Source organism: Pinus tabuliformis, chromosome 3_2, assembly GCF_031772625.1.
Source record: "Pinus tabuliformis cultivar Carrire ecotype Pingquan chromosome 3_2, CPIR1, whole genome shotgun sequence".
In the NCBI taxonomy this organism is placed as follows: Eukaryota; Viridiplantae; Streptophyta; class Pinopsida; order Pinales; family Pinaceae; genus Pinus; species Pinus tabuliformis.
Genome location: NC_142302.1, coordinates 935,914,382 through 935,926,491, shown reverse-complemented (window position 1 = coordinate 935,926,491; position 12,110 = coordinate 935,914,382). Strand labels below are relative to the sequence as shown.

Sequence of the window (12,110 nt, the reverse complement as noted above, 5' to 3'; positions counted from 1 at the left end):
TTGGAGGTTTAATCTGAACTTGCAAGAGAACAGGAGGATGGAGAGGAGCACCAAGAGGATGAAGAGAAGCATTGAGGGCCATGGTGTCTGATTCATCTGCAACCTTCAAGGCTTTTGGAGTTCTCTTTGATTGCCTTGGTGAGTACCATCCATCCAATGATTCAACGAGTGAGTTCGGTATCGGTCATTGTTCGCGATGATGCTTCCATAACGTCTACCATTATTGTCAGCCATCCAATTGTAGAAGATTATAGTATATTGTACACTAAAGATCCAAAGCTGAAGCCAAGCACAATTCTTTGTATCATGCCTGACTTGAGCGAACTAAATTTTGTAGTTCTATTCAATACAACTAAAGGAGCTAGGTTCTCCGTAGCTTCTATATTCTTAAAAACCCTGACCCATTTTCTCATCTATGTTTCTATTAGAACAAATCATAATAAATTGGCACTGGAGATTTTTACAGTCATACAATCCACCCAATGATTGCAGAGAGAAAATTTTAGTAATGCCTGAATACAAGCAAACGTTCCGTTAAGACATCGAAATTTTCTTCTACCCTTTTGAGAGTTTTAAGAAGAAACATGATGTGAGGGGCTACATTCTTCGATTGATGTGCCAGTTCTAAGGGATAACTATTCTGTTAAAATCCTCTGAGATCTACACCTGGCCTCATTTCTTGGTGCCATATGGATGGGGTAGCCCATAGTGAGAAAGCTTGGTGGACATCTTAACAACCAACCTCACTAGTGAATCAATATCCCCTTAGGCTATTAATGTTATGGGTGTGACCTCTCAAGCCAGGGTGGGCGCCTGATGATCAAAGAGTTAAGTTTGAGCTCAAAGCCATGCAACTCAAACATGAAAAGCAATGACTCCAATATATACCTCTAATTTAAGGATTATTAAAACTTAGGATGTACAGTTTCCTGAACATCTGATGAGATTTAGTACACGGTTACTACAGAAATATATGGAATCCACCAATTAGGCTAAACTGGTATAATGCAAGGTAACAACCAACGTTGTGGAACTACAACAAAATTAAGATAGCTCATTTGACTACTTTTGTACAAAATGATATTACTATGATAGACTACATATTTATCATCGTTTGTCCATAACTGGACAACCATCTCTCTGACGAGTTTTAAACTAGCCTAAGGTGCCCGCAAGGGGATTTTGTCATCCTTACCTTGCTATTTTGAAGTTTACAGAATTAGTGGATATCACTGAACAACTTTACAACCCGTTAAGCTAGTTACCGACAACCAACTGTCAAAAATACAAAAGGAAATAGACACTAAAGGTTGTGCACTATCCTTATGTGCCTCGTTGTCTAAATTCTATTGAAGTTCTTGTGCAACGCAGAGACCCGCATGGCTATCCCTTGTTCTGTCATTGTTAGATCCATGATACACCGTCAGAGTGTTTTAGTATTTTTTTTTTAATATCTAATATATATATATATATATATATATATATATATATATATATATATATATATGGAAAGGAATCAACACCTATGCGAGGTATGGGTTTGTACTGCATGATATGGAGTCAATTGTGATTGCTACCACTATAACTTCTAGGTGAATTTGTACTACATGATATGGAGTCAATTGTGACTACTACCACTATAACTTTTAGGTGAATCTATACACGCTCCCACACATCGTCCACAAAGTTAATTAAGGATTTTGGACCACAAAATTTACATAAGACTTTATATGGCAACCACTGCCGATTGGACCATAAACTTTACATAAGACTTTATATGACATCCATCGCCGATTGAGCTGCCCCGAGACTATTAATGGTGTTAGATTTACCAAACAACAATGCTTAGATTTATTTTGGAACTCATAGGTAGAATAGCTTTGATTGCCACAATAGGAATGCTGCTTATCATGTCCATTGCCATTCCATCTATGACATGTTTTTGGTTTATCCGAGAGCTTTCAGTTTGCGGTTCTCTACACGTTTTCAGATTCTCAAAGTCCCATCAAGGTAAGTAATAATCATACAAACAGTAACTCTACGATAATATATTTTTAACAGCCTTAAATATTTATATCGAGCACATAAATACCATTAAATATTTTCATTGCTGTTTAAGGACCAACTGTTGACAAAATCCTGGCTGTTTTTACGATAAAACTAGATATGAGTAAAATTGCTAGAGAAATTAGTATGGAGTCCAGGGGCAGCTGGGGTTGTTAGTTAGGGTACAACTTTTCCATGATGACACAAGATAAAGAAATGGTACATTAACGGGGAACTGGGTCCTCATGAATAAGGAGGGCCTAATTACTATATACAAGAGATTATTATAGCCATTCTCACACAGTTGTGTATGATTTTTCAATCTTTTGGTTATTAAGAGATATTTTCTTATTTCTAAAGAGCTGTAGATGTGTCTCATCATTATTATACTTTTGAGCCACACTGCCTTTCTATATTTGGCGTATTTAGTATTTCTCTAGTTATTTCTGGTAACTTAGAGCATTAAATCAAGGCCCAGCCTTGGATGTGGAAGATAGAGGAAGGGAAATCTCACTTCAGAAAGGCCTTGGCTTTGTCTCAACTATTTTCCCCATCATACAACCCATGAAATTTGATGCTTTGATGATCAATCTTAATGGACTAGGGATTATCCTTTAACAAAGAAGCCCCTCTGCTTATAAGGAAGAAATCAAATCAAAGGCTGTGGTGTGCGGAGGGCCATTGAAGCAAGGATCCGACTCTTGACATGATCACATTGTTTGCTACTTCCAGTTGCCTGAAATTTCTAAGTTCAATGGTCAATTTATTGCTTCCATAAGGTCTCTCCATAGTATGTATTTTCTAGATAATTTTTGTGTGTTTATGGTTGTCAGTTTCATGTCAAAACAGAGCCGGTCACCCAGGAGTGTGCCTCATTATGCTCTCTGCACTCAATGTTTGTGTTTAGTCATTAAATCTAGTTGAAACATTTTAGTGGAATCCAAGGCCAAGGATTGGGTTTCCATAGTTCTGTTTTTAATGCTGAGTGATGCTTTTCAATTTGATTTAAATATGTGAGCCCGCTTCATGTTTACATAAGTTGTTGAGTTTATAATGATACACATTTTTTAATATTTAATCATGAGTTCAACTTGGTAGAAAATGGAACAAAAAGAACAATCACATGAGATAATATCCACTATAAACTTCTTCATAAAAAATTTGTAGAATTAGTACCAATTCATGGTAACTAAATATTTCATGTAGAGTTATGCATTACTTCAATCCTTTACAAAGCATAAATTCTAGTAACTAGTTACCGTTGATATCTCAATGCTCATGATTTCCTTTTCAAGGTCGTGATGCATATCAATGTCAAGAAGGATAATTATTATTAGTTGTGGAAAAATTATTATCTAATTTGTCAAGGATAATGATTTGTTATTGGCTCCTATTGTTGCAATTGGGGATGATAAAAGCATTGCAAGTTTAGATATCTTAAGTAGTTGAAAAAATATTTGTTAATTTGTCCAGGAAAATAATCTCTTTTTATTCTTGTTCTTGGAAGGCAACATTTTTCAGAGTCCCATTGTAGAGGCTGTATTTCGTGATGCTGTGCAGAAAAGAGGATTGACATCAGCATTAAAAATTGACTCTGCTGGAACTATTGACTACCATGAGGTAGGTTCTAGATTATCATGGGTCAAGGCTAATTGAATTGGTATTTTTGTTTATTATACTGCAATAAATAGGTGTGATGTATTAATATGTTGAAATTATTTGAAGGGCGATCCTGCAGATCCCAGGATGAAGAATGCAGCCAAGAAATGTGGAATAGAGATAACTTCTATATCAAGGTCTATATCACCTATAGACTTTAAAGAGTTTGATATAATAATTGCAATGGACAAGCAGAACAAAGGTAAATAAAAAGCATAAATGGCATATAAAGCTCCCAAAATTTTCAGTTTCATTTGCTAAGTTGTTCCAAACCAAATCTAATAAGCCAATAATATTGTTAAATTCAAAAAAATGTACATTAAAGTTTGTCTATGTTATTGTTAACATATGCTTCTAATCAGTTTCTAAGTTGTGTGCAAAAATAAATTAATAACATGGGATGGATATATTTTGTAGCTAACATATTGACAATTCTCCTTCAGCGCAAGAATGCACAAGGCCTTTATTGCTTTGTATAGGTAATTGGTTACATTTGGTATTCTTTATCGTTTCCTTATGATACTCATACCATGAAGGAAGCCATTTTTACAGTCAGATGGAGAAAGTGGAAGGAGCAAAGAAGCTGTGAGATATCAAATGGACAGTTACTGTGCCGATGGCTTGCAACCTTGGAGCTCTGAAAAGCTTCCCTACAACAATGGTATGAGAACTCAACTTTGCTCAATTATGGTGAAGTTTTAGTGTGATAGCATCTGAGATTTGCTTTGAGGTTGGTTTTCTCTTTAAATGATTTTTTAATTTTGTGTGTTGTTGTTGGCATTACAGATGTGCCTGATACTGCATTGATATTGAGAAAGCACACCCTTCCAACGAAGCTATTTTCTTGCCTATTATTCAATGAATTAGAAATCTTCAATCCTTGGGATTAGTTGCCATTTGCATATATAAGAGACATGATGACACACAAAGTGAGGATTCACATGTTCAAATTAGCCATTTTTAATACAATAACAAATGAATGTCGACACTCTTACAAAGTCAATCGAAGCATTTTCAAAGAGCCTCCTTTGGACCTGCAAATTTCTTTGGGTTATGAATCTAGAGCTTGCAAATCGTATTTGGACAGAATGTGGGCTGCATATTCTATTTGATTGTATTAATTCATTTCAAATTTGATTGGCTGCTAATATTACAACTTGTAGAAGCTATCAATTTTTTAAACTGTGAAGGGTCATGAAATAACAGAATATGGGAGGATCCATAACTACAAATTTAACCAATCCATGATGTTGATGGATGCCATGGGTGTTAATTTTGTGCTAGATTGGATAAGATGACTGATTTACTTCTCAATAATTGAAGTCATTTTTACTGCCTCTGCCAACATGAGATGATAGAGACTGTGCACCTATATCTAATATGTGTATTGCATTTAACGGAGTTGATAGAGACTAAATTGTTTTTGCATGTGAATTCTAGTGGTGATTCTGGTTATACCGAAAATGAAGGAAAATACAATGAAACATGCTCTTTTGGACAGCTGGTATCCGAACTCGATGTATGCCATGAAAATATTTTTAACTCAAACAGAAGCAAAGAATTTTTCTAGGTGGCTCTTCGTTGTCAACGCAATCCTAAACTGAAATTCGGTAGAAGTTGTATAGGCTTGCATGTGCACCATAGTGACAAAGCTTTTATTAAAGGAGGTGCGATGTGGAGACAGATGTTGATTTGAGACGGTACAAATATATGAGCCTCTTTTTTGTTGGACTACATGGACGGTGGAAACCTTGCGTAGGTTCTTCAAACCCACAAGAAAATCCCAGAACACTATTTGGCTGAGGTTGCCAGGCAGGTGCTCAAGGGCTTGCATTACCTGCACCAGAACAAAATTGTTCACCATGATATAAAGCCCTCCAATTTACTGATTAATAAGAGAAGTGTAGATTGTCGATTTCGGTGTCAGAACTGTGTTGGCTTACACTTTGGCCCAGTGCAATTCCTTTGTGGGCACTTGTGCTTATATGAGTCCTGAAAGGTTCGATCCTGATGGGTATTAATATATAATTTATATTGTCTTGTGCAATGCAGTTCCTCAAATACTCTTCAGATTATGGAGTAGAGAAGTATGTGGTCAGGAAAGCTATAGCCATGGCGAATCGATCTTTCCACTTATATTCTCAGGTAATCAGAGATTCTCATATTTAACAATTTGAGAGATCTATCAAGAAACATTACCTTATGTCATGCATGTCTGTAAAAGCAACCAGGCTAAAACTATGTTTCACTGTTGATGGCAGTCTTGGCTATTGTTCATCAGATTTAGAAAGAAGCAATCCTGAACTGAAATTTGGTACAAGTTGTATAGGCTTGCATGTGCACCATCGTGACAAAGCTTTTATTAAAGGAGGTGCGACCTGGGGACATATGTTCCCAGATGTTGATTGTTACATTTCTGCATCTTATTTATATTTGCTTATTCCTATGTCCCTATTGCTCTTCAATTTATGCACATTTATGCATCTTATTCAGATTTTCCTATTCCTATGTCACGCTTAATCCTATGTCCCCATTTCTCTTCAATTTATGCACATTTCTGCATCTTATTTAGATTTGCCTATTCCTATGTCACCATTGCTCCTCAATTTATGCACATTTATGCATCTTATTTAGATTTGCCTATTCCTATGTCGCCATTGCTCCTCAATTTATGCCTTACGACGTTTCCCTTTGAAAAAACTTTCCTATTTTCCACTTGTCATCACTATCTACCTTTGGATTATGTGTTAGATTATTAAAGAATCTTAAGCCATTTGATCATTGCAGTTGAATGTAGTTAGAAGAAATAGTGATTCATAACCAACCCATCATATCTCTTTTGCCGTATCTTGTTCGCTACTTCTATTGTTGGAACTTGCAAACTATCACAAGGCGCTAGATTGATATTGTAATCGTTGCAAACTCGCATACCAAACAATGTAATGGATTGCGTGTTCGCTGTGGGAACTTGTTTATTTGACCGACACAACTTGGATATCCTGCCATTATAACTTGCAAAGCGGGTGTAATAACTCTCATATTCAACCCATATAGCTCGCAATAGCCATGGAGATAATCCACATGTCCTCTCTGAGGGTTGGTTTCTGTCCACCTGATCCTCTAACAATGGAGAGGGAAAGATAGTAGCTCAACTCTTCATGTTATTATTGACTAGTGATGCAGAAATAATCTGCGGAAGAGGTCGCCCCAGCATGCCTATGGTTTCCGGTTGGAACGACAGAGGGAGGAGATTCAAATGTCACACACTGTTTGGGCATCCTGGCCCTTGATTTACCATCTGTGGAAGTTTTGGTGACATTCAAAGGCTTCACATAAAATTGGTGCTTATGATCTTTTGTTCTTTCGTCTTGTACTAGAGACTTGCAGAGCGAAATCATCTTGTTTATAATGTTTGCCAGATGGTTAATTTGTGAATTTCTGAAAATTTTTAAATGTTTATGTTTCTTATGAGTGTAACGTAACTTATGTGCAGGGAGGAGAATGGGGACTAGTAATTTTTCCCATCGCTTGAGCTTTATTCTCTGTGGCCTAAGACTCCGATGAGCTTCAAACTCAATTTTCTTTCTAGTACACACAAATTTTAACTTCATTCTATTTTATTGCCTTGCTAACACTAACGAACCATCAATGTTCTCTACCACTTTTGAATTCTTTTAGGGGGTGTTTACGGAGGCGTTAATTTGGTTAGAACTTAGTATGGCCAAACACTCAATCTAGGCATTTTTTTTTCAAAAAAATTGATATTAAAGAGTGTAAATTTCCATTACTTAATAGCTTTCTAAAATTTTCCTCTGTTTTTGTCCTACTGAAATTTCCATTACTTTCCCTGCAAAATTGAGGCCATTGTAGAATTGCTTTCCATGAAATTTCCATTGCTTTCCTCTTTAGAATACTCTGATCTTTTCAATTATTCGATATGGATGAGAAGGTTAAGTAGGACGCCTGTACTTTCATAGTTTCAGTGAACTATTGGGCAGCTAAAAGGCCAGTCCGTCTTTAGGTAATATCTTTTCAAATATGATTCTTCAAATCTTTAATAATCTTGATTCCTGAGAACCACAGAAAAGTTACCCGATTTATTTCTATTGAATTTATATAGTATTGTATTTAAAGGAAAAACAGGGACATGTTTGAATAATAATATTTTTAATATTTTGAACGCCAAATTTAATTAGGCCGATAGGCCTTCCTTTTGAATGAGTTCAGTCGTCAACACTTTCATTCCCTTATTGACATCTGGCATATGTTTTCTTACTCGACATCTAGCTATATCTTTTGCTGTTTGAAACTCTCTCCAAAACCCAGTTATGGTTTGGCTTAACTCTCTCCGAAACCGAGTTATGGTTTGGTGGCATTATTGCTTAGCTCTCTCCAAAACCCAGTTATGCGGTGCACGATTAACAAATTCGTGCTTTAAATACCCTGTTTTGTGGTGCACACAAATTCATGGTTTGAAAACCCTGTTCTGCAGTGCAAGATCAACAAATTCGTGGTTTGAAAACCCTGTTCTGCGGTGCACGACCAACTAAGGAAGTTGAGATTGAGGATGTGTGTAAATTATACTACCAGGACTTCATTCATGTAGTAGATGAGCCTAGAGGGTTTTTGAAGAGGAATTGATAGCATCTAAACCTCAATTGCAGCTTGAAGAGGAACCGACAGTATCCAAATCTGCAAATTTATTCTCTCCTTCAAATTCAAATCCAGCAACTTCCAGTACTCTATCAGAAAATGATGATCCCACCCAGGTTCATATTCATTCTTCATGGCCATTCAATTAATGCTGGTTTGTTTTTTATTTTTTATTTTTGGAATTTGTTTTATCCTCAGGATTCATTTGGTAAACGCCTGGGAAGCGGAAACATATCGGTTCCCTCGCCCAAAAGGGCAAGAAGGGAAGGCAAGGAAGTGGTTGAAGCAAGTGAAGATACCCCTCTTGTGAAAGAACAATGCAGTATCTGTTTAGAAGCAGAATGCCCATCTGAGTTTTTCAATGGTATGGTTTGTTCGCACATGTTTTGTTCTAATTGCATGGTCTTGCATATCCAAAGCAGATTGAAAGAAAAAATGGAGACCATTCACTGCCCTGAGCCCAATTGCAGTGAGCACTTAAGTCCTCAATAATGTCAATTGAACCTTCCTAAAAAAACCCTAGAAGAATGGTGTCTGGAATTGGTGGAAGAAGAGATTCCCAGTTCTCAGAAGTTCTATTGCCCGTTCAAGGATTGCTCGACACTCTTGTTGAAGGATGTGCCTGAAGTAGGAAGCTCAATTGAGCCAACTGTTGTTGTTATTAAAGAGTCAGAATACCCTGAATGTAGAAGGTTATTTTGTGCTCAATGTGGTGTGCCATGGCATGTGGGTTTGGATTGCTCTGACCTAGAGAAATTGTCTTTTTCTAAGAGGGACAAAGATGATTTGTTGCTGTTAAAGCTCACAAAAAAAAAGATTGGCAACTGCGTGGAAAAAGTGGACAAATTGTTGAAAAAACGTCTGGATGCTGTCACATGATTTGCAGGTCAGTAAACAGGTAAAATGCATTTTTGTTGAATATTTTTTTTTGATAATACCCTATTTGTCTTTGATAAAGATAATTGGTTCCAATCTGAAAATTAAATTTTCTAATCGTAGTTGTAGGTTATGATATCTTTTACTATGTACATATGGATGCCTAAGTATTTCCAATTGAAAAGCAAAGCTACATACTAATTGTCCATGGCTTAACAAAGATGTTTCTTCAAATGTATCTAGCTTAGGCAAACCTGGTATTTGAAAACTACTTATCTAATATCTTTCCCTCGCCTCTGGTGAATCTGTCATTGAAATTTGTTGTTCAATACTGGAAAACTAAGAGGCATTGCTTGGTTATTTAAACCACAAGGAGAACTGAAACATATGGTGGTTGGTGTTGTTTCAGATGTGGTTACGAGTTTTGTTATAAATGCGGATCAAAGTGGAAGAATGATACAGTGCCTTGCAAATGCTCTGGGTGGGAAGAATGATAAAAGGAGCTGAGATTTTCTTGGATTTGGGACCTGGGAGACAACAAAGTTGTGAAAAATACATATGGCTGTAAATATTGTTTACCAAATTCCATTGTGGTTTCTCTTTAAGTTGATCTTTGCAATGTAGTCCTGATTCTCTTACACAGGGGAATTGTCTGTTTTTCAGGTTGTATAGATGTTGAACAATTAATGTGCATTCATTATTGAACATGTATAGTAATGCTGTATTCAAGTATGTTTACAATGTTGTGTTCAAGTGTATTCACAATTTGTTCTTATACCAGAACTTCTTCGTCATGAATAACTTGATTTGTTCCAAAGCGCATGCCATGAAGATTTCATTCAAGAGATACATGCTTGACAAAAAACAAACTTAAAATGTAGTAAGTTCAACCCCATACCTGTTGTGGATCTTTGATAGTCAGGGTTCTTGCGAAGTTTCATGAGTCAAGAGAAAGCCTCAAAGGACCTTATGAAGTCTCTTTACTGAAATATTTTTGAAGACTTACCTTCGCAGGTTTTGGATAATGTGATTAGGGGTGTTCTGAAGCACATATCAGATTGCATTGTAGCCACATTTCTCAGTGATAATGTTAAGCGGTTCAATACAAATGCTGTTATGGGAATTGAGGTTGATTTGAAACAGCTAGAATCTTTTGCAGATACTCAATTTCATGACAGTGGCTTGGATGAGCTTGAAGGTGCAACAGATCCAAAAAAGTATTTGTTAGAGGCAAGGCAGTTGGTTAGTCTTTTACTAAACAACCATCCAGAGAATTTCATGAATCCTGTTATAAGCGAGAAGCATTATAGTTTGTTGGATTACAGAAAAGTGGTCATGATTTCTGAGAAATACAGAGATTCATCTGACAGACTCTTTGGAACCTTTGGTATGCGAACTTTGAAGCAAAATGCAAAGAAAAAATCACTTGAGACATTGATAAAGAGATTGAGAGAGTTGAATTGATGTAATGATGAAAATGCTTTGTTTATGGAATTAGAAAATCGTCATTTTGTAGGGTTAATAACCTTGTCTAATAATCATTACTGGAAAAGAGGCCATTGCCTCAATTCTTCTTCTTTCTAAGTTCCTCATCCTATTGTTTTGGAGTCACCATCAATAGTCACAACTGATGTTCTGGTAAAATATTCCTCCTCGAGAGCAATGGAATCTTAGTTAATGGAAATTTATAACAAATTCTTGTGAAGTGTGGAGGATGGAGAACATTGTACATCAAGATGGGGCTCCATTCATGTATTATCACACTTGCAATGTAAGCCTTCTAGGCCCATGTATTCATGATTTTTCCTTTTTATTGTAGAAAATATATCTAAAACAGCTAGGTCAACATTTGAAATTCTTAAATTCTCTTCCTTTTTTGGTTCAAGCATGTCAATATTTTTAAATACATGTGAATGAATCTGGACCACAAGAAATACATGTTGAATTAGAAAGTCTTGTGGTTTTCTTTATGTTCTTTTTCGTTTACATGCTGCTTTGTTCTCTTTTTCTCTTCCAGTACAAAGGACTTACATTCCCAGTCTGTTTTGTCTCCTATATCTTTTACTCTATTTCATATTTAATAAGCTGTACAATATCAATAGCAGCTCAGAAGGTGGGCCGACAGGCAGTGTAGACTCCAAATATCACAGAGGTTCTATCAACCTACATCGTGATCTATCTGGTGCATTATACCCGTCTACTGTCAGAAAACAGTAGCTGGATTCCTATTATGTAACATGGAGCTGGCATTTTGTTCCTTTTAATTCAAAAGTTTCAAATTCAACTTGCCATAAGATCTTATCTAATTATTTATTAACCTACATGTTTGAACAAATTCCTTTCTTCATAAATTGTTTAATCCTTTGTATGGAAATTTGAAGTGTCTAACACTGATTGGGATGCTTAAGACAAATGTACATTGTATATGTGATAGTTCTCGTTTCAGAAACTTTGTATGCCTATTGTACCACCCATTTCATGATAGCGTTACATTCAGTGATATCTAGTGTGTTATTCTTTTATTCAATGTGATTCACATCAAGTATATTCTCTTTTTACTCATCCAGAGGTGATGATTTTGATTGAAGGCTAAAGATCTAAAAATAATTGTTTATAATTATAGTTTTAAATCTGATAATTTTAAGATTTTGTCTCTACCCTTTTTAAATTGTTTTTCAATAGTTGTACGTTTGAATGAAAACACCATGTTTTTCTGTTCTGTTTTGCATTATCCAAATTGAATTTGAAGTTTGCTTGATGCACCATTATTATTCAATCCTGATAGAGTTCCGAAAATCTCAACGCAGTTGCAGAATGACTCCTTCCAACTATACAGGGATACATAAGGGGTAAACAGAATTAGAAGACAAAAGGAG

At 36.0% G+C, this 12,110-nt stretch overlaps 1 pseudogene; it reads left to right on the top strand.

Moving 5' to 3' along the window:
• The first annotated feature begins 9,792 nt into the window (after positions 1-9,792).
• LOC149183716 (exocyst complex component SEC15A pseudogene) lies at positions 9,793-10,698 on the top strand (annotated as a pseudogene).
• The last annotated feature ends 1,412 nt before the right edge of the window (positions 10,699-12,110 follow it).